This window comes from Ranitomeya imitator, chromosome 6 (genome assembly GCF_032444005.1).
Source record: "Ranitomeya imitator isolate aRanImi1 chromosome 6, aRanImi1.pri, whole genome shotgun sequence".
Classification (NCBI taxonomy): Eukaryota; Metazoa; Chordata; class Amphibia; order Anura; family Dendrobatidae; genus Ranitomeya; species Ranitomeya imitator.
In genome coordinates this window covers 135,483,556-135,503,179 of record NC_091287.1, presented here as the reverse complement: position 1 = coordinate 135,503,179, position 19,624 = coordinate 135,483,556, and the positions used below count along the sequence as shown (strand labels likewise).

The following is a 19,624-nucleotide window of genomic DNA, read 5'->3' as shown; positions in this document are numbered from 1 at the left end:
CCACGTAGTATATTGCCCAGTCACGTAGTATATTGCCCAGTCACGTAGTATATTGCCCAATCACATAGTATATTGCCCAGCCACGTAGTATATTGCCCAGCTTGCCCAGTCACATAGTATATTGCACAGAGCCACGTAGTATACAGCACAGAGCCACGTAGTATACAGCACAGAGCCACATAGTATATTGCTGTCACGTAGTATACAGCACAGTCACGTAGTCTATTGGCCAGTCACGTAGTATGCACCATATCCCTGTTAAAAAAAAAGAATTAAAATAAAAAATAGTTACATACTCACCTCCTGGAGCCTCTGGATCGAAGCGGCCGGTTCCCGATGCTTGTCGCACGCTTTGGTCTGAAGATTGCATTGTGGTCTCGCGAGACCGTATGTCATAATCTCGCGAGACCGTACGTCATCATCTCGCGAGACCGCAATGCATGCAGCGGTCACCGGGGCGTCACGCGGAGCGGGGAAGGCCGGTTTTTTTTATTATTTTTAACATTAGATATTTTTATTATTCATGCTGCATAGGCAGCATGAATAGTAAAAAGGTGGTCACACAGGGTTAATAGCAGCGTTAACCGAGTGCGTTACACCGCGGTCAATGCTGCCATTAACCCTGTGTGAGCGCTGACCGGAGGGGAGTATGCGGACGTTGGGCACTGACTGCGGGGAGGAAGGAGCGGCCATTTTCTTCTGGACTGTGCCCGTCGCCGATTGGTTGCGGCAGCTGTGACAGGCAGCTGCCGAGACCAATCAGCGAATATCCGCGACAGAAAGAAGGACAGACAGACGGAAGTGACCCTTAGACAATTATATAGTAGATTATGTGGCATAACATATAGCGAAGGTGTCATTTTTTTCCCAAAGACTGTGCAAGAAAAAACACTAAAAACAGGGAAAAACTTTTAGGTCATGTTCATTCCTTTTTTTTTTTTGTACAAGAGGCCAAGTCCCTTTTCCAAGCACAGGGCACTTTAGCAATCACTCCTTGTCTCTGGGCATTTTTCTTTAACCCTGAAGTGCTATTAATGTATTTTAGCAGTGAATAAAACACTAATGTTTCTTGAAGTGAAAAAGTTTTCAGAATGATCAAAAAGACCCTCTGACATCATTTCTTTTCAGCCTCACAGTGACTTCTATTCTAAAGTATGGGCTATTTGGGTAGCGGAAACCACTTTTAAATTGGACATGTAACTTGTTTTCGACACTTGGTGTTTTTGAAGTGATTATTACTCCTTGCCTACGAGGCCATTTTTTGGTTTATTGCAATTTTACAGTATGTGCACGCGGACCCCTTATCTGTTGTTAAACAAAGTCACAAAAGCAGCAGGAAACACTGTGGCGTCAGGGAAGGGGTTAAGCTGCGCACTGTCTACTTCCTGTCTGGCGCGCCGTGCAGACACCTCGGAGGCTCCGCTCCACCTGCAGCGCAGACAGCAGCCGGGAGGAGGGAGGCACGGCGGCACGGCCTCACATTCCACCACCGCAGTTCACACACAGTCGCGGCCCCCAGGCAGAACCTCGGAACTGGGATGTGGCCGTCTGCACGCCGGACTGTGGAGAGCGCCGGCCAGGGCGTGGTCACATGACTCACCAGGCGCCCCTACGCTCAGGTTACAGCTGCTGCTGGGGCTTCTAGGACAGCCGTGTGTGACGTCACGGCTGAACGGAGGGGGCGGGGCTACAGTGATGTGGTAAAGGTGTGTAGGCTCTGACTGTCTGAGCGCAAGTCCTGAATGCGGCGGCGGCGGCAATTGGAGCTCGGAGCAGTGCGCCTGCGCCATCTTGTCATGACGTGGTGTGAGGCAGAATGGCGGGGGTCGCTCAGCCACACCTCACCTGTGCAGTCTCCTGTCACCGCCGGAGTTTCACTGTTTAGGACATTTCGCGGTAACTCATTGGTGACCTGTCTGACCTCGGTGGTCTCCGGACAGCGAATGCCGTGACCCGGTCCCGGTGGTCACACCTGTGGGGCCGCTACAGCACGGCTTTACGGCCTTCATTTTGCCTGACGACTCCCCGGTCAGCAGGACCCTGTGGCGCAGTATGGCCGCACTGACGCCAAACTTGTCACACTTTAGTTTTTTTTAAAGTGATAAAAAACAATTTTTGAAATTTGCAAAAAAAAAAACCCTGTCACCGTCTTCTGAACCTGTAATGTGTATTTTTGTCAGTGCGGCTTTGTGAGGACTCGTCTTTTTTGTGTCGCGATCTGATTGACCAATACCATTTTGGGGTCCATCTGATTGCTTGTTAGGCCAGTTTTATGTCCAGGAAGGCTGATAATTTTTTATTCATATGATACCCATTTTTTACGTCCGTATACAATCCATGTGTCTGGTCTGTCCATCGTTACGGAATCTGTTATTGACATTATTAAATAATACAGAACAAATACAGTTTTCTATTAGTGATGAGCGAGCATGCTTAAATAAGGTGTCATCTGAGCATGCTCGGGTGCTGACCGAGCGTCTTCGGCGTGCTTGAATAATATGCTCGAGTATCATGGCTGTTAGACAGCCACAACACATGCAGGGATTACCTGTTTGGTAGGCAGTCCCCACATATTGCAGCTGTCTAACAGCCGCGAGACAGGCAGCCACCGGAAATATTTTTCACGCATGGTGAAGTAACTCGGATAACACCTTACTGAGCACGTTCACTTATCACGGATTTAAGAGGCATGCTTCTCAATTAATTTCCAGGACCGGAGTACATTGTGACGTAATTGACTCCACTTTTGTGGCGTAAATTGTGATGCACTTGGCCATGCCCCCTCCTGTAAATCTCTTTTCAAACAGTTGTCAGAGCTGGCGTGAAAACATTCATGAACGCATGCCAGAAATCAGATGTAAAACAGATAGAGATTATGCAAAATGTTTGCTCAACAAAAGTGGTGTACATTTTGATGGCGCATGGCACCTGACGGATGACCCCCATTAATTTGGAGGTGTGGGCTTCCTATTGAATTTGGTGGGCCTTACTCCAATAGACCCTTTATCAAACCTTGTGCGCAAAATACCAGTCTTGATAAACTGAACTCCAAAAATGTTTACAACTACGAGTTGCACAAAAAAATGTTGCAAAGTTGTAGAACAGATTTCTGGCACAAACTATTTGATAAATCAGCCTCTAACTTTTCATATATTTTGGATGCAGAGTTCTTTATGTAGGTGGAAGATCCCGATCACACTAAAGCCCCCGTCTCACATAGCGAGATCGCTAGCGAGATCGCTGCTGAGTCACAAGTTTTGTGACGCAACAGCGACCTCAGTAGCGATCTCGCTATGTGTGACATGTAGCAGCGACCAGGCCCCTGCTGTGAGATCGCTGGTCGTGTCGGAATGGCCTGGACCTTTTTTTGATCGTTGAGGTCCCGCTGGGTAGCACACATCGCTGTGTTTGACACCTTACCAACGACCTCATGACAGGACGTCCCTCATTGAGGTCTGTTAATCGTCATGAAATAGCTGCCATGTGACATCGTTGTACAGGTCGCCGCATCGCTGCTGCGTCGTTGGGGAGATCTCACAGTTTGACATCTCACCAGCGACCACATAGCGACGCAGCAACGATCCCTGACAGGTCGTATCGTTGTCGGGATCGCTTTAGCGTCGCTAAGTGTGACGGGGCCTTAATATCATCAGTTTTCCTTTTTGTAATCTATCCCTTTAACTTTTTAGGCTATGTGCACATGTTGCGGATTAGCCTCAGGAATTTTTTGTGCAGATTCTGCATCTCTTGGCAGGAAACGCAGGTGTGGAGTTGATGCGTTTTTTATGCGGATTTTGTGTGGATTTCCTGCGGATTTCTTGCGTTTTTTACCCTTGCGGACTTCTATAATGGAATGGGTACAAAAACGCTGCAGATCCGCACAAAAGAAATGATATGCTACTTCTTTTAATCCGCAGCGTTTCCGCGCTGAATTTTCCGAACTATTAGCACAGCAATTTTTTTTTTCATTGATTTACATTGTACTGTAAATCACTTGCTGATCTGCAGCGTTTCTGCACGGTAAAAAACGCTGCAGATCCGCAGGAAATCTGCAACGTGTGCACAAAGGGTATGTTCACAGATTTTTTTCAGGTGGCCAGAAATGTCCTTTTTTTTTTTTTTTTTTTTTTTTTTCCCCTTTCCTCTCGGTAATTTCCTGAGCACTTTTTTCAATGTTATCTAACCCTACCAATTATTTTTAAACATTTTTCCAGAGTTAGGCTGGAGTCACACTAGCAAGTTTTACGGACGTATGAGTGCAGAAAATACGTCCGTAAAACATGCCTAACAAACGTCCCAATTATTCTCTATGCCCCTGCTCCTATCTGCCGTATTTTACTGATCAGTATTATACGGCTTTCTACGGCCGTAGAAAATCGCGGCTGCTGCATTTGTCACCGTATTGCGCAAAAAAAAACGCCAATGAAAGTCTATGGAAGCCAGAAAAATACGGATTACACACGGACCAGCAGTGTGACTTGCGAGAAATACGCAGCGGTGTTAAAGAGAAAAGCCGGAAATTCAGTGCGGTGTACAGTAAAATCACACTGACAGCTTACAGTAGAATAGGTAGAATAAATGTGTACACATAGAATGCGTATATATATGTCAGTGAGACACATATATGTATATATATTATTACTTCATACAGCGCTAGATAGCTTTAAAGCCGGTAATTCAATTACCGGCTTTTGCTATCTCCTTCCTAAACCCGACATGATATGAGACATGGTTTACATACAGTAAACCATCTCATATCACCATTTTTTTTGCATATTCCGCACTACTAATGTTAGTAGTGTGTATATGCAAAATTTGGCCGTTCTAGCTATTAAATTAAAGGGTTAAATGGCGGAAAAAATTGGCGTGGGCTCCCGTGCAATTTTCTCAGCCAGAGTAGTAAAGCCAGTGACTGAGGGCAGATATTAATAGCCTGGAGAGGGTCCACCCCAGAAAAGGCACATCTGGAAGATGCGCCTATTCTGGCACTTGGCCACTCTCTTCCCATTCCTGTGTAGCGGTGGGATATGGGGTAATGAAGGGTTAATGCCACCTTGCTATTGTAAGGTGACATTAAGCCAAATTAATAATGGAGAGGCGTCAATTATGACACCTATCCATTATTAATCCAATACTAGTAAAGGGTTAAAAAAACAACCACATTATTAAAAATTATTTTAATGAAATAAAAACAAAGGTTGTTGTAATATTTTATTCTACGCTCAATCCAATCACTGAAGACCCTCGATCTGTAACAAAAAAATAAACCAACAATATCCATACCTTCCGCAGATCTGTAACGTCCAATGATGTAAATCCATCTGAAGGGGTTAAAATATTTTGCAGCCACGAACTCTGCTAATGCAGCCTTGCTCCTGGCTGCAAAACCCTGGGGAAACAGTAGTGTGGATTATGCAAAAAAAATGGGGATATGACATGGTTTACTGTATGTAAACCATGTCTCATATCATGTCGGGTTTAGGAAGGAGATAGCAAAGCCGGTAATTGAATTACCGGCTTTAAAGCCTTCTAGCGCTGTATGAAGTAATAATATATATATATATATATATATATATATATATATATATATATATATATATATATAATGCCTACAAGTAATATTCAACCCCCTGCAGATTTAGCAGGTTTAATAAGATGCAAATACAGGTCCTTCTAAAAAAATTAGCATATAGTGTTAAATTTCATTATTTACCATAATGTAATGATTACAATTAAACTTTCATATATTATAGATTCATTATCCACCAACTGAAATTTGTCAGGTCTTTTATTGTTTTAATACTGATGATTTTGGCATACAACTCCTGATAACCCAAAAAACCTGTCTCAATAAATTAGCATATTTCACCCATCCAATCAAATAAAAGTGTTTTTTAATAACAAACAAAAAAACCATCAAATAATAATGTTCAGTTATGCACTCAATACTTGGTCGGGAATCCTTTGGCAGAATTGACTGCTTCAATGCGGCGTGGCATGGAGGCAATCAGCCTGTGACACTGCTGAGATGTTATGGAGGCCAAGGATGCTTCAATAGCGGCCTTAAGCTCATCCAGAGTGTTGGGTCTTGCGTCTCTCAACTTTCTCTTCACAATATCCCACAGATTCTCTATGGGGTTCAGGTCAGGAGAGTTGGCAGGCCAATTGAGCACAGTAATACCATGGTCAGTAAACCATTTACCAGTGGTTTTGGCACTGTGAGCAGGTGCCAGGTCGTGCTGAAAAATGAAATCTTCATCTCCATAAAGCATTTCAGCCGATGGAAGCATGAAGTGCTCCAAAATCTCCTGATAGCTAGCTGCATTGACCCTGCCCTTGATGAAACACAGTGGACCAACACCAGCAGCTGACATGGCACCCCACACCATCACTGACTGTGGGTACTTGACACTGGACTTCAGGCATTTTGGCATTTCCTTCTCCCCAGTCTTCCTCCAGACTCTGGCACCTTGATTTCCGAATGACATGCAAAATTTGCTTTCATCAGAAAAAAGTACTTGGGACCACTTAGCAACAGTCCAGTGCTGCTTCTCTGTAGCCCAGGTCAGGCGCCTCTGCCGCTGTTTATGGTTCAAAAGTGGCTTTACCTGGAGAATGCGGCACCTGTAGCCCATTTCCTGCACACGCCTGTGCACGGTGGCTCTGGATGTTTCCACATCAGACTCAGTCCACTGCTTCCTCAGGTTCCCCAAGGTCTGGAATCGGTCCTTCTCCACAATCTTCCTCAGGGTCCGGTCTCCTCTTCTCGTTGTACAGCGTTTTCTGCCACATTGTTTCCTTCCAACAGACTTACCATTGAGGTGCCTTGATACAGCACTCTGGGAACAGCCTATTTGTTGAGAAATTTCTTTCTGGGTCTTACCCTCTTGCTTGAGGGAGTCAATGATGGCCTTCTTGACATCTGTCAGGTCGCTAGTCTTACCCATGATGGGGGTTTTGAGTAATGAACCAGGCAGGGAGTTTATAAAAGCCTCAGGTATCTTTTGCATGTGTTTAGAGTTAATTAGTTGATTCAGAAGATTAGGGTAATAGGTCGTTTAGAGAACCTTTTCTTGATATGCTAATTTATTGAGACAGGTTTTTTGGGTTATCAGGAGTTGTATGCCAAAATCATCAGTATTAAAACAATAAAAGACCTGACAAATTTCAGTTGGTGGATAATGAATCTATAATATATGAAAGTTTAATTGTAATCATTACATTATGGTAAATAATGAAATTTAACACTATATGCTAATTTTTTGAGAAGGACCTGTAAGTTAGAGACTTCAAACAAGAGCAGGATTTATTAACAGATGCATAAATCTTACAAACCAAAAAGTTTTGTTGCTCAGTTAAATTTTTATACATTTTAAACATAAAAGTGTGGGTCAATTATTATTCAACCCCTAGGTTTAATATTTTGTGGAATAACCTTTGTTTGCAATTACAGCTAATAATCGTCTTTTATAAGAGCTGATTAGGCCGGCACAGGTCTCTGGAGTTATCTTGGCCCACTCCTCCATGCAGATCTTCTCCAAGTTATCTAGGTTCTTTGGGTGTCTCATGTGGACTTTAATCTTGAGCTCCTTCCACAAGTTTTCAATTGGGTTAAGTTCAGGAGACTGACTAGGCCACTGCAACACCTTGATTTTTTGCCTCTTGAACCAGGCCTTGGTTTTCTTGGCCGTGTGCTTTGGGTCGTTGTCTTGTTGGAAGATGATATGACGACCCATCTTAAGATCCTTGATAGAGGAGCGGAGGTTCTTGGTCAAAATCTCCAGGTAGAGCTTGCTATCCATCTTCCCATGGATGCGGACCAGATGGCCAGGCCCCTTGGCTGAGAAACAGCCCCACAGCATGATGCTGCCACCACCATGCTTGACTGTAGGGATGGTATTCTTGGGGTAGTATGCAGTGCCATCCAGTCTCCAAACATCACGTGTGTGATTGGCACCAAAGATCTCGATCTTGGTCTCATCAGACCAGAGAACCTTGAACCAGTCAGTCTCAGTCCTCCAAGTGATCATGAGCAAACTGTAGACGAGCCTTGACATGACGCTTTGAAAGTAAAGGTACCTTACGGGCTCGTCTGGAACGGAGACCATTGCGGTGGAGTACGTTACTTATGGTATTGACTGAAACCAATGTCCCCACTGCCATGAGATCTTCCCGGAGCTCCTTCCTTGTTGTCCTTGGGTTAGCCTTGACTCTTCAGACAAGCCTGGCCTCGGCATGGGAGGAAACTTTCAAAGGCTGTCCAGGCCGTGGAAGGCAAACAGTAGTTCCATAAGCCTTCCACTTCCGGATGATGCTCCCAACAGTGGAGACAGGTAGGCCCAACTCCTTGGAAAGGGTTTTGTACCCCTTGCCAGCCTTGTGACCCTCCACGATCTTGTCTCTGATGGCCTTGGAATGCTCATTTGTCTTTCCCATGTTGACCATGTATGAGTGCTGTTCACAAGTTTGGGGAGGGTCTTAACCCTTAGCGACCGCCGATACGCCTTTTAACGGCGGCCGCTAAGGGTACTTAAACCACAGCGCCGTTAATTAACGGCGCTGTGGAAAAAGTCAATAGCGCCCCCCAGAGGCCGAATTTCTCCGGGGTCTCGGCTGCCGGGGGTAGCCGAGACCCCAGAGAACATGATTCGGGGGGGTTTTAACCCACCCCGCATTTGCGATCGCCGGTAATTAACCGTTTACCGGCGATCGCAAAAACAAAAAAAAAACAAAACGCAATCTCTTTTTAATTTCTCTGTCCTCCGATGTGATCGCACATCGGAGGACAGAGAAAAGGGGTCCCAGGTGGCCCCCCAATACTCACCTAGCTCCCCCGATGCTCCTCGTGTCTCCCGGTGGGCGCCGCCATCTTCAAAATAGCGGGCGCATGCGCAGTGCGCCCGCTGGCCGGAACCGGGAGAATCTTTGGGGTCTCGGCTGCCGGGGGTAGCCGAGACCCCAAAGAGCATGATCGGGGTCGGTTTTACCGACCCCTGTTTTGCGATCGCCGGTAATTAACTGTTTACCGGCGACCGCAAAAAAAAAAAAGTAAAGTGTAATTCTCTGTCCTCTGATGTGATCGCACATCAGAGGACATAGAAATAGGGGGATTCGGGGACCCTACAATACTCACCTGTGTCCCTGGATCCTCTTGCTGCTCCTCCTGGCCGCCGGCAGAAGAACATGGCGGACGCGTGCCCAGTGCGCCCGCCATCTGTCTCCATCTGCCGGCCGGCAGGAGAACAGCAGTTGGGGCTAAAATTAGGGGTAGGGGTAGGGTTAGGTTAGGGCTAGGGTTGGGGCTAAATTTAGGGTTAGGCTTCTTTCACACTTACGTCGGTACGGGGCCGTCGCAATGCGTCGGCCCGACATACCGACGCACGTTGTGAAAATTGTGCACAACGTGGGCAGCAGCTGTAGTTGTTCAACGCATCCGCTGCCCAATCTATGTCCTGGGGAGGAGGGGGCGGAGTTACGGCCATGCATGCGCGGTCAGAAATGGCGGATGCGACGTACAAAAAAAGTTTCATTGAACTTTTTTTGTGCCGACGGTCCGCCAAAACACAACTGATCCAGTGCACGACGGACGCGACGTGTGGCCATCCGTCACGATCCGTCGGCAATACAAGTCTATGGGCAAAAAACGCATCCTGCGGGCACATTTGCAGGATCCGTTTCTTGTCCAAAACGACGGATTGCGACGGAATGCCAAACGACGCAAGTGTGAAAGTAGCCTTAGGGTTGGGGCTAAAGTTAGGGCTAGGGTTGGGGCTAAAGTTAGGGTTAGAGCTGGGATTAGGGTTTGGATTAGGGTTGGCATTAGGGTTAGGTTTGGGATTAGGGTTAAGGTTAGGGTTGTGATTAGGGGTGTATTGGGATTAGGGTTAGGTTTGAGGTTAGGGTTGAGATTAGGATTAGGGGTGTGTTGGATTTAGGGTTTTGATTAGGGTTATGGTTAGGGTTGACATTAGGGTTGTTTTGGGGTAAGGGTTGTGATTATGGTTAGGGTTAGTGATTAGGATTATGGATCAGGTTGGGATTAGGGTTAGGGGTGTGTTGGGGTTAGGGTTGGAGCTAGAATTGGGGGGTTTCCACTGTTTAGGTACATCAGGGGGTCTCCAAACACGACAGCCAATTTTGCGCTCAAAAAGTCAAATGGTGCTCCCTCCCTTCTGAGCTCTGCCGTGCGCCCAAACAGTGGGTTATCCCCACATATGGGGCATCAGCGTACTCGGGATAAATTGGACAACAACTTCTGGGGTCCAATTTCTCGTTACCCTTGTGAAAATAAAAACTTGGGGGCTACAATATCTTTTTTGTGGAAAAAAAAAATATTTTTTATTTTCACGACTCTGCATTCTAAACTTCTGTGAAGCACTTGGGCATTCAAAGTTCTCACCACACATCTAGATAAGTTCCTTGGGGGGTCTAGTTTCCAAAATGTGGTCACTTGGGGGGGATTTCTACTGTTTAGGCACATCAGGGGCTCTCCAAACGCGACATGGCGTCCGATCTCAATTCCAGCGAATTCTACATTGAAAAAGTAAAACGGCACTCTTTCTCTTCCAAGCTCTGCGGTGCGCCCAAACAGTGGTTTACCCCCACATATTGGGTATCGGCGTACTCAGGAGAAATTGCACAACAACTTTTGTGGTCTAATTTCTCCTGTTACCCTTGTGAAAATAAAAATTTGTGGGCGAAAAGATCATTTTTGTGTAAACAAAAGCGATTTTTTATTTTCACGGCTCTACGTTATAAACTTCTGTGAAGCACTTGGGGGTTCAAAGTGCTCACCACACATCTAGATAAGTTCCTTAAGGGGTCTAGTTTCCAAAATGGTGTCACTTGTGGGGAGTTTCCACTGTTTAGGCACATCAGGGGCTCTAAACGTGACATGGCGTCCGATCTCAATTCCAGCCAATTCTGCATTGAAAAAGTCAAACGGCGCTCCTTCACTTCTAAGTTCTGCGGTGCGCCCAAAAAGTGGTTTACCCCCACATATGGGGTATTGGCGTATTCAGGAGAAATTTCATAACAAAATTTATGGTTACATTTCTGTTTTTACACTTGTGAAAATAAAAAAATGGTTCTGAATTAAGATGTTTGCAAAAAAAAGTTAAATGTTCATTTTTTCCTTCCACATTTTCAGTTCCTGTGAAGCACGTAAAGGGTTAATAAACTTCTTGAATGTGGTTTTGAGAACCTTGAGGGGTGTAGTTTTTAGAATGGTGTCACACTTCATTATTTTCTATCGTATAGACCCCTCAAAATGACTTCAAATGTGATGTGGTCCCTAAAAAAAAATGGTGTTGTAAAAATGAGAAATTGCTGGTCAACTTTTAACCCTTATAACTCCCTAACAAAAAAAATTTTGTTTCCAAAATTGTGCTGATGTAAAGTAGACATGTGGGAAATGTTATTTATTAACTATTTTTCATGACATATCTCTCTGATTTAAGGGCATAAAAATACAAAGTTTGAAAATTGCAAAATTTTAAAAATTTTCGCCATATTTCCGTTTTTTTCATAAATAATCGCAAGTAATATCGAAGAAATGTTACCACTAACATGAAGTACAATATGTCACGAAAAAACAGTCTCAGAATCAGCGGGATCCGTTGAAGCGTTCCAGAGTTATAACCTCATAAAGTGACAGTGGTCAGAATTGCAAAAATTGGCTCGGTCATTAAGTACCAAATTGGCTCTGTCACTAAGGTGTTAAATAGTCAGAAAAGGCTGGAAAAAGAGATAATTAATCCAAACATGTGAAGCTCATTGTTCTTTGTGCCTGAACTACTTCTTAATACTTTAGGGGAACCAAACAGAATTCTGGTGGGTTGAGGGGTTGAATAATAAATGACCCTCTGAAAAGACTTTTCACAATTTAAAAAAAAAAATAAACAAAGAAATAACATTATTTTTTGCTGCAGTGCATTTCATACTTCCAGGCTGATCTACAGTCCAAATGTCACAATGCCAAGTTAATTCCAAATGTGTAAACCTGCTAAATCTGCAGGGGGTTGAATACTACTTGTAGGCACTGTATACTGTGTCTATATATAGTATATATGTTTTTTTTTCTTTTTTTTTTTACACATGGATCCCTTGTATAGCCGTATGTTGGTTTTGCAAGCCTGCGAGAAAAACATGCAGTACGGATGCCATACGGATTACATACGGAGGATGCCATGCGCAAAATACGCTGACACACCCTGCCTACGGAGGAGCTACGGACCACTTTTTTGGGGACTTTTCAGCGTATTACGGTCGTAATATACGGACCGTATTGTCTTACGCTGAGTGTGACTCCAGCCTTATTGAGGTATTTCTTGTCTTTTTGAGCCTTCCCAGTGACTTGATTTGTAAAGTATAAAGTGTGTCAGATGGGAAGACACCTGAAGAATGGCAGTGGCTTTTTAACCTTCGTCAGGCTGCATAATTTTACAACGTTAACAGGCTGCAGAGGTACAATTGTACCTTCATATATATTTTATTGAAATTTGGCCAATATATTCTGGACCAAAACTGCAGAGATGTCACGAAATTTCAGCCCTCTACGGCTTTTCGGGAAAAAAAAGTTATTGCAATTTTAAAACGAAATAGTTACAATTGTACCTACTCAGCCGGACGAAGGTTAACCCCTTCACTGCTGAGTTATTTTCGGGAAAGTGGGGAATATTATTTTTTCCCTCCCGCAACTTTATTTTTCCGTCAGTATGTATGAGGGTTTGTTTTTGCAGGATAAGTTGTACTTTTGAATGACCCCATTAATTTTATCATATGATGAACAGGAAAGCAGAAAAAAAATTCCAAGTGTGTTGAAATTGCCAAAAAATTGCTTTGCAATTTCACAATTTTTTTTTTTTTAAATTTGCCATTTTCAATATTGGGTGAAACTGACCTGGCAATATGACTCTCCAGGTCAGTACAATTACACAGATGACAAACATGGATAATTTTTTTTATTTTTTAATTGAAGTGATGAAAAAAATTCAGAAATGTAAAAATAAATAAATTGTCACCAGCCGAGACCGGTAACGCTTTCATTTTTTTGTGATATGGGGCTGTGTGAGGGTTTATATTTTGCGCTCAGAACTGACATTTTTACTGATAACATTTTGTGGTAGATATGATGTTTTGATCGCCTTTTATTGCAATGTTGCAGCTGCCAAAACAACCTAATTTTGGCTTTTCTTTCTCATTACGCTGTTTAGCGATCAGATTAATTTATATTTTGATAGATTGAACCTTTTATTAAGGGCTCTTTCAGACATTGGTGTGTCGAGCATTTATGGTGACAGTTTCACACTTACCGGAGACTCTTAGGCCGGGATCACACATGCAAGAAATACGTCCGAGTCTTGCATGGTAATACCCAGCATTCCCGCCGTCACTCAGGAGCAGAGCGTCGGCCGCATAGCAATTCATGGAGCCGCACGCTCTGCTTCTGAGTGACGGCGGCAATGCCGGGTATTACCATGCGAGACTCGGACGTATTTCTCGTATGTGTGATCCCGGCCTTATGTGTACAGACACATTCACTAGAATAGGTCTATGTATGTAAGTGTGTTTCCATTGACAGTGTGTTCGTATCCATTTTTTTTAACAGTAGCACGGGCTGCAAAATGTTGCACATGGATGACATCAATGTGTCATCAGTGTGACACGTAGTGGCGCTTGGGAAACAGCGGTAATGTTAGCGCTGGTGCCGTGTGCTGAAGACCTTTCTCATCATTGTCCCCTGCTCTGCCTGTGACCAGCGCAAGCAGGGGAGAATGTTGAGTAATATTCAACTGATAACAGCGAGAGCAGGCGACTTCTGGTGAGACTACTACTCCCATCAGCCTACACCTGCTGCCACTAATAACCGTGAGAGCAGGTGCTGGCTGCAACCCTCAGCTGTCAGCGTCAGCAAGGCTAGTTTTCAAGAATAGAGGGGTCCCCACGCTTTTTTAAAATTATTTAAAGCAGATCGCTTGGGTCTGGTAAAGGTGGCCCCCACAGCCACCTAGAAAAGGAACATCTATTAGATGCACCCAATTCTGGCGCTTTGCCTGGCTCTTCCCACTTGCCCTGTGACGTCAAGTGGGGTAACATTTGTGGGGTTGATGTCACCTTAGTATTTTCTGGTGACATCAAGCCCACTGGTTAGTAATGGAGAGGTGTCCATAAAACACCTACCCATTACTAATGCTATAGTTGTATGGTAAATAAATACACAGCAAGTATAAAGTGCTTTATTTGAAATAAAAACAAAACACACAATGTTATACTCGCCTAATGCCTATACCATTGAAGCCCTCGTCACCTATTAAAAAACAAAAAATTAAAAACAACCATATCGCTCAGCTCTCCGTCGTTCTGTCCCATGCCGTAAACCGTGTCTGGAGAATAGTTTGCAACAGGATGGTGCCAAGATGCGACATCCAGGCTGAGAACCACTGATGAATGAACTGCTGTGAGTGCAGCGTCAGTGAGCAGCGGTGACATTGAGGTTACCGCGGGTCACTGAGGCTGTATTCCTAGCCAGGCTGAACTGCGGTGAGCACTACAGATCTTTGATCTTTCACTCAACCCGGAGCTGTTAAAGGCACCTTGTTGGCAGGAAAAATGCTGGAATCGATATATGGTGTACCAGTACGTCACATGTCGGTAAAGGGTTATCTGATTGGCGCTTTGAAAACCTAAAGCGGTTAAGACTCTCAAATGACTGAAAATATGAACAGCAACTCGTTTTATACATAGAAAGTAATATGTTATTTTGAGCATGTTCTGCTAAAATATTGCAAAATTTGCACAAGGGGAAAAACGTGTACAAAAAATAATTCCAGGGAGTGGAGTATCTTTGCACAAAAATATTGCAATTGAGGTATCGGCTAAATTATCTGGAAACCCCCAAACTGAACCTAAAATACATGCCTAAAAATAAGCAGAAAAACACTTAGGCTGGTTTCACACTTGCGTTTTAAAAAAAAAAACGCATGGTGAAAACGCATGTAAACATATGCAAACGCTGCGTTTTTTTGACGCATGCGTTTTTGCATGTGGTGAAAAAAACACGGCGTTTTGACGCGTTTACATGCGTTTTTTCATGCGTTTGTGTTTTTTAAATGCATGCAGATAAATGTGTGACAGCTGCCAATCATCAAAATAAAGTAAAAAACCCACTAAACAGAAAGAGCTAGGGTTAGGGGTAGGGTTAGGGGTAGGGATCCTAACCCTACCCTTAAAGGGATTAGGGCTAAGGTTAGGGGTAGGATCCCTTTATCAATTTTATGGTGTGGGGTGGTTTATCAGTGTGTTTTTTTGTTTTTGTTTTTTTAAAAAAGCATGCGTTTTTAACGCATGCAAACGCATGTGGTTAAAAACGCATGCGTTTACATAGACAGCAATGCATTTTTTTGCCGCAAAAAAAGCATGCTTTTTTTGCGGCAAAAAAAATGCCGCTAAAAATACTACATGTTGCATTTCTGCAACACAACACATGCAGAAAAAAACGCATGCGTTGCAAAAACGCATACAAAAAAACGCATGCATTTTTAATGTTAAATATAGGGAAGAAAACGCATGCTTTTTTTGCGTTTTGTACCGCAAAAACGCAAAAAGAAAAACGCAAATGTGAAACCACCCTTATAAAATAAAAAAGGTGCAAATGAAAATCTGGTGAAAAAACACCAAAAATGAGAGAAAATATGGTATAAATGTGGTAATGAATAGGCTCATTGTATTCTGTATATTTTGACAAATAATATGGCAAATATATACGTTTGTAAAATGTGTTTGGAGATGTTGGCAGGGGTGAGAGGGCACAATACTTTGTTTTTTATTACACAATATCACTTAGAAAAGACGATTGTGGAACATTTGCTTTGCACTGCAATATAGATTTCTCCTGTAAACACTCGCAGAATGAAGCTTCCCTGACCTTGGGACAAAGTAGAGTAGGATCTTATTAGGACAGCTGCTGTAACAAGGGGCAAGTATCGCAGCAATCACATGAGCTTTTGCCTGAATAATGGGACCAATAAAGGAAACAAAACCGCCATTTCTTCTATTGCATGCACAGTATTTGTTGAGGCCTGTGTAATATAGGACAGAAAAAGAAGAAACAGTAAGGCCGGGGTCACACTACCATAGAGTACGGGCGAGTGCTATGTGAGAAAACATTGTTAATCTATGGGGCAGCTCACATCACTGTGTTTTTTTTTCTCAGGCGTATTCCACGTGCATGTAAAATCGCAGCATGCTGCAATTGTGCGTGTATATCATCCGAGACTTGCCAATGCCAGCCTATGGGTGAGAGCAAAATTCGGATACCACATAGACCATCTAGCTTGCCACAAATACGCACACATTTTCCTCATTTCAGCCCATTGAGCAATTTAATTCGGTGGGAAAATCAGTGAGACATGTAAAGTCATACGGATGCCATACTGATACATGGGTGGGAGAAAAGCTCATCATCGCATTGCAAATGCCTTGCACACAGATGACCATACAGAGAACACTCATGCGACTCTCGGCAGGGAGACTCGGACTAATTTTCTATGTTTAGTGTGACGCCGCCCTTAAAAAAAAAAACATTTCTGTCTTTTTTGGAGGGAGCCTAGCTGCTTCCGACCTGTGCCATTACTATAATGAGTACAGTCACAATTCTACAGCAACATCAGTTGTAATATATCACAATTCATCTTAATGGCATTGAAAAAATACCTGCATTGAAAAAAAACCTATAAGCTAGAAACTTATTGAAATAGCAATTCCTACACGTCAAGAGAGAGTTGTTTGCATAATGCTAATTCAAATGACAGCTCCCTTGTATGTCTTCTTGCTGGCTTCATGTTTTCCTGAAGTGGCTTACAATGGTGTTACATGGAAGTGGGCTGCTAGTCACAACAGCTAGGAGACATTAATGACTGTCTAAGGACAGAATTATGTCACCTAATGTGGATCTCGAGTCTCATTCACACCAGTATATGTCATAACCGCATTAGTTAAGACTGTATTCACATATGCAATGAAGTTTTTTTTAATATCCAAGCACAATAAAGCAGATCTCAAAGGATGGAAAAGGAAACAAATTATTAATGTATGAACCAACCCATTGGAATATTAATTATATACCATTCTAAATCCATAGGCATTAATGTAAAGATCACCCCCTCCATTGCATTAGTAACAGCTTCTGCTCGTCTAGAAAGTCTTTTGTATAAGATTTTGGAGTGCCTGTGGGAATGTTTGCCTATTCATCTAGAAGAGCATTTATGACATTAGACACTGTTTTTAGATGAGAGGACCTGGCTCACCATCTCCATTTACATTTCATCCCAAATGTGTTCAATAAGATAAGAAGCATTAAAATCTCTTCACTGTAACTAAGGGCCTCCTAGGTCAACCCATGAGACACCATAGCATTATCCCTCCTCCACCAGTTGGCACAATACAGTCAGGCAACGTTATCCTGGCATTCTCCGCAACCTAGGCTCATCCATCAGATTACCAGATAGAGAAACATGATTCTTAATTCCACAAAGCACATTTCCAAGGCTCCAGAGCACCCAGGCTCTGATGCTTGGCATTGTGCTTGATGATGTTAAGGTTACCTTCAGCTGCTTTGTCATAGAAACCAATGCTACGAGGTTTAAAACTTGTTATTTAGTCAACAAACAGGGCCGGCGTCAGCACCCGGCGCACCTGGGCAAATGCTGGGGCCCTGGGAAGAGAGGGGGCCCACTCACGCTGTCATAGATACAGCTGGGAGAGCAGAGCAGGAGAACATGCTCTCTCCGCCCACAAAGTCACTGCTGGCTGCATTCTCTTAACCCCTATGTGCCAGCTCTGACACAAGCATCTTCTCACTCAGTCAGTGCAGCCAGGCAGGCACACATAGGGGTTAAGAGAAGGCAGCCAGTGTGACATTGTTTGTGGGCGGAGAGAGCAGTTCTCTGCTCTCAGTTCTCTGCTCTGCTCTGGCCCCTGGCTGGCTGCAGTGCTGAGCTGAACTTATCAGGCAGATTCCGGAGCTCCTACCAGTGCCTGAGTGAGTACTATGGTATCCAGCAGTTGTTGCAGTTGGACTTGTGGCTCAGTCTGCTGCTGTCTGTCTCCGCTACCTAAAAATGTGGGTGATGTCTGGAGGAGGAGATGGTGGAGAGCAGCCTGCAACCTGCAGCCACCCAACTCTCCCAGAATACATGCATGCTGCACCAAACCTGCACCAGTGGGGTAGGAAGAAGCTTAACCCCTTCCCATCTGTATGAAGGTTATTGTTGAACCTTAAAGATAACAATCCGACCCGCATAAATGGGGTTAACCAGATGCCAGGAGGAAGGGGAGCTGCTGCCATGGATAAAACTGAGCTGTGGGCTGTATGTTGGGGCCCCGTGGCCCCAGGCTGGTGACTGGAGGGACTCTGCCCAGTGCTGGCATGTGGGTGATTTCTGCTCTGGAGTCTCAGCTTCTCTCCTCCAGGTCAGACTGTGCAGTCACAGCAACATTGGTTGTCTCTGTCCAGGTACCAGCTGCAGCCACTGCTCCCACCAAGGACATGGCATCACCTAACCCTTCCCCTGCAGCCACCGGCAACAAACCCACATTATTCCTTGATTAAATCAGGTTCCAACCCAATAGAGGAGCAGACATTTCCTGCTGCCATTAGGGTCCGGGAGGGGGTGACATTGGCTGCCCTGCTACTCTGTAGTGGAGGGTGACAAGTGTAACATGGGGTAACGATGAAGGAGAAATGCACAGGATAATAGTGAGCGCGACAGAGGGCAGTGTATGGTATGGAGCAGTCAGGGGGGTGGGCTGCAGGATCCCCCCATACTGTACATGACTGCTCGGGACAGGGAGGCGTTTAATGAGCTTCTAATGACGGAGCACTAATTGGGTCATTAGGGTTTGTGGAAAGGATTCAGCATCAGGTCCCTCATTAATGCCCGAGCCGCCTGTTACTTTGTAGCACAGATCTGTTAGGGCCGCAAAACCAAACAACGTTGTTTATGTAGTTTTTGTTTCATTGAAAAACTCAAAACAGAAAAGATTTTCTGATACAACAACGCCCTGCTCACGACACTGCACTGCACCTCTCCTGTATATATACACTGCACAGCACCTCTCCCCCTGTATATATACACTGCACCTTTCCTCCAGTCCTATATATACACTGCCCAGCACCTTTCCTCCTGTATGTATACACTGCACAGCACCTCTCCTGTATATATACACTGCACAGTACAACTCCTCCTGTCCTGTATATATACACTGCAGAATTTACAATAGCTGTCACTCATGTAAGAAGCGAAATCTGGCATTGTACTATACATTTCTCTGCCGTATCTGTGCATCATAAATCGGGGTATGTGTTAAAGGGGGGGGGCCCACTGAGACTCTTTCGCCCGGGGCCCTCGAAAACCTGGAGCCGGCCCTGTCAACAAAGCATTGGTGTCTCGCTCCCTGTCTCTTTTCTTCGCCTGGAACTCGGATTTTAGCACCGTGTAGTGTCCAATACGAACCCCGAACTTTAAAGTTTGGGTTCGCTCATCTCTGGTCACAAGCAGTGTGGACTGATGATGCAGGGTGGTGTGATATAAGCTGTGGTCACGTCTTCATCACCGTTAATCAA

At 44.2% G+C, this 19,624-nt stretch overlaps 1 protein-coding gene across 2 annotated transcripts in view; it reads left to right on the top strand.

The window, feature by feature from the left end:
* Window positions 1-1,373: 1,373 nt before the first annotated feature.
* The window catches only part of CTNNB1 (catenin beta 1), a 52,960-nt gene continuing 34,709 nt past the window's right edge, over window positions 1,374-19,624 (top strand). Inside the window, exon 1 of one of the 2 annotated variants that reach the window (XM_069730131.1) lies at window positions 1,374-1,706. The gene's annotated coding sequence lies outside the window, so the exon portion shown is untranslated. The remainder of the gene's footprint in view (window positions 1,707-19,624) is intronic. The other variant, XM_069730132.1, reaches the window with a different exon arrangement.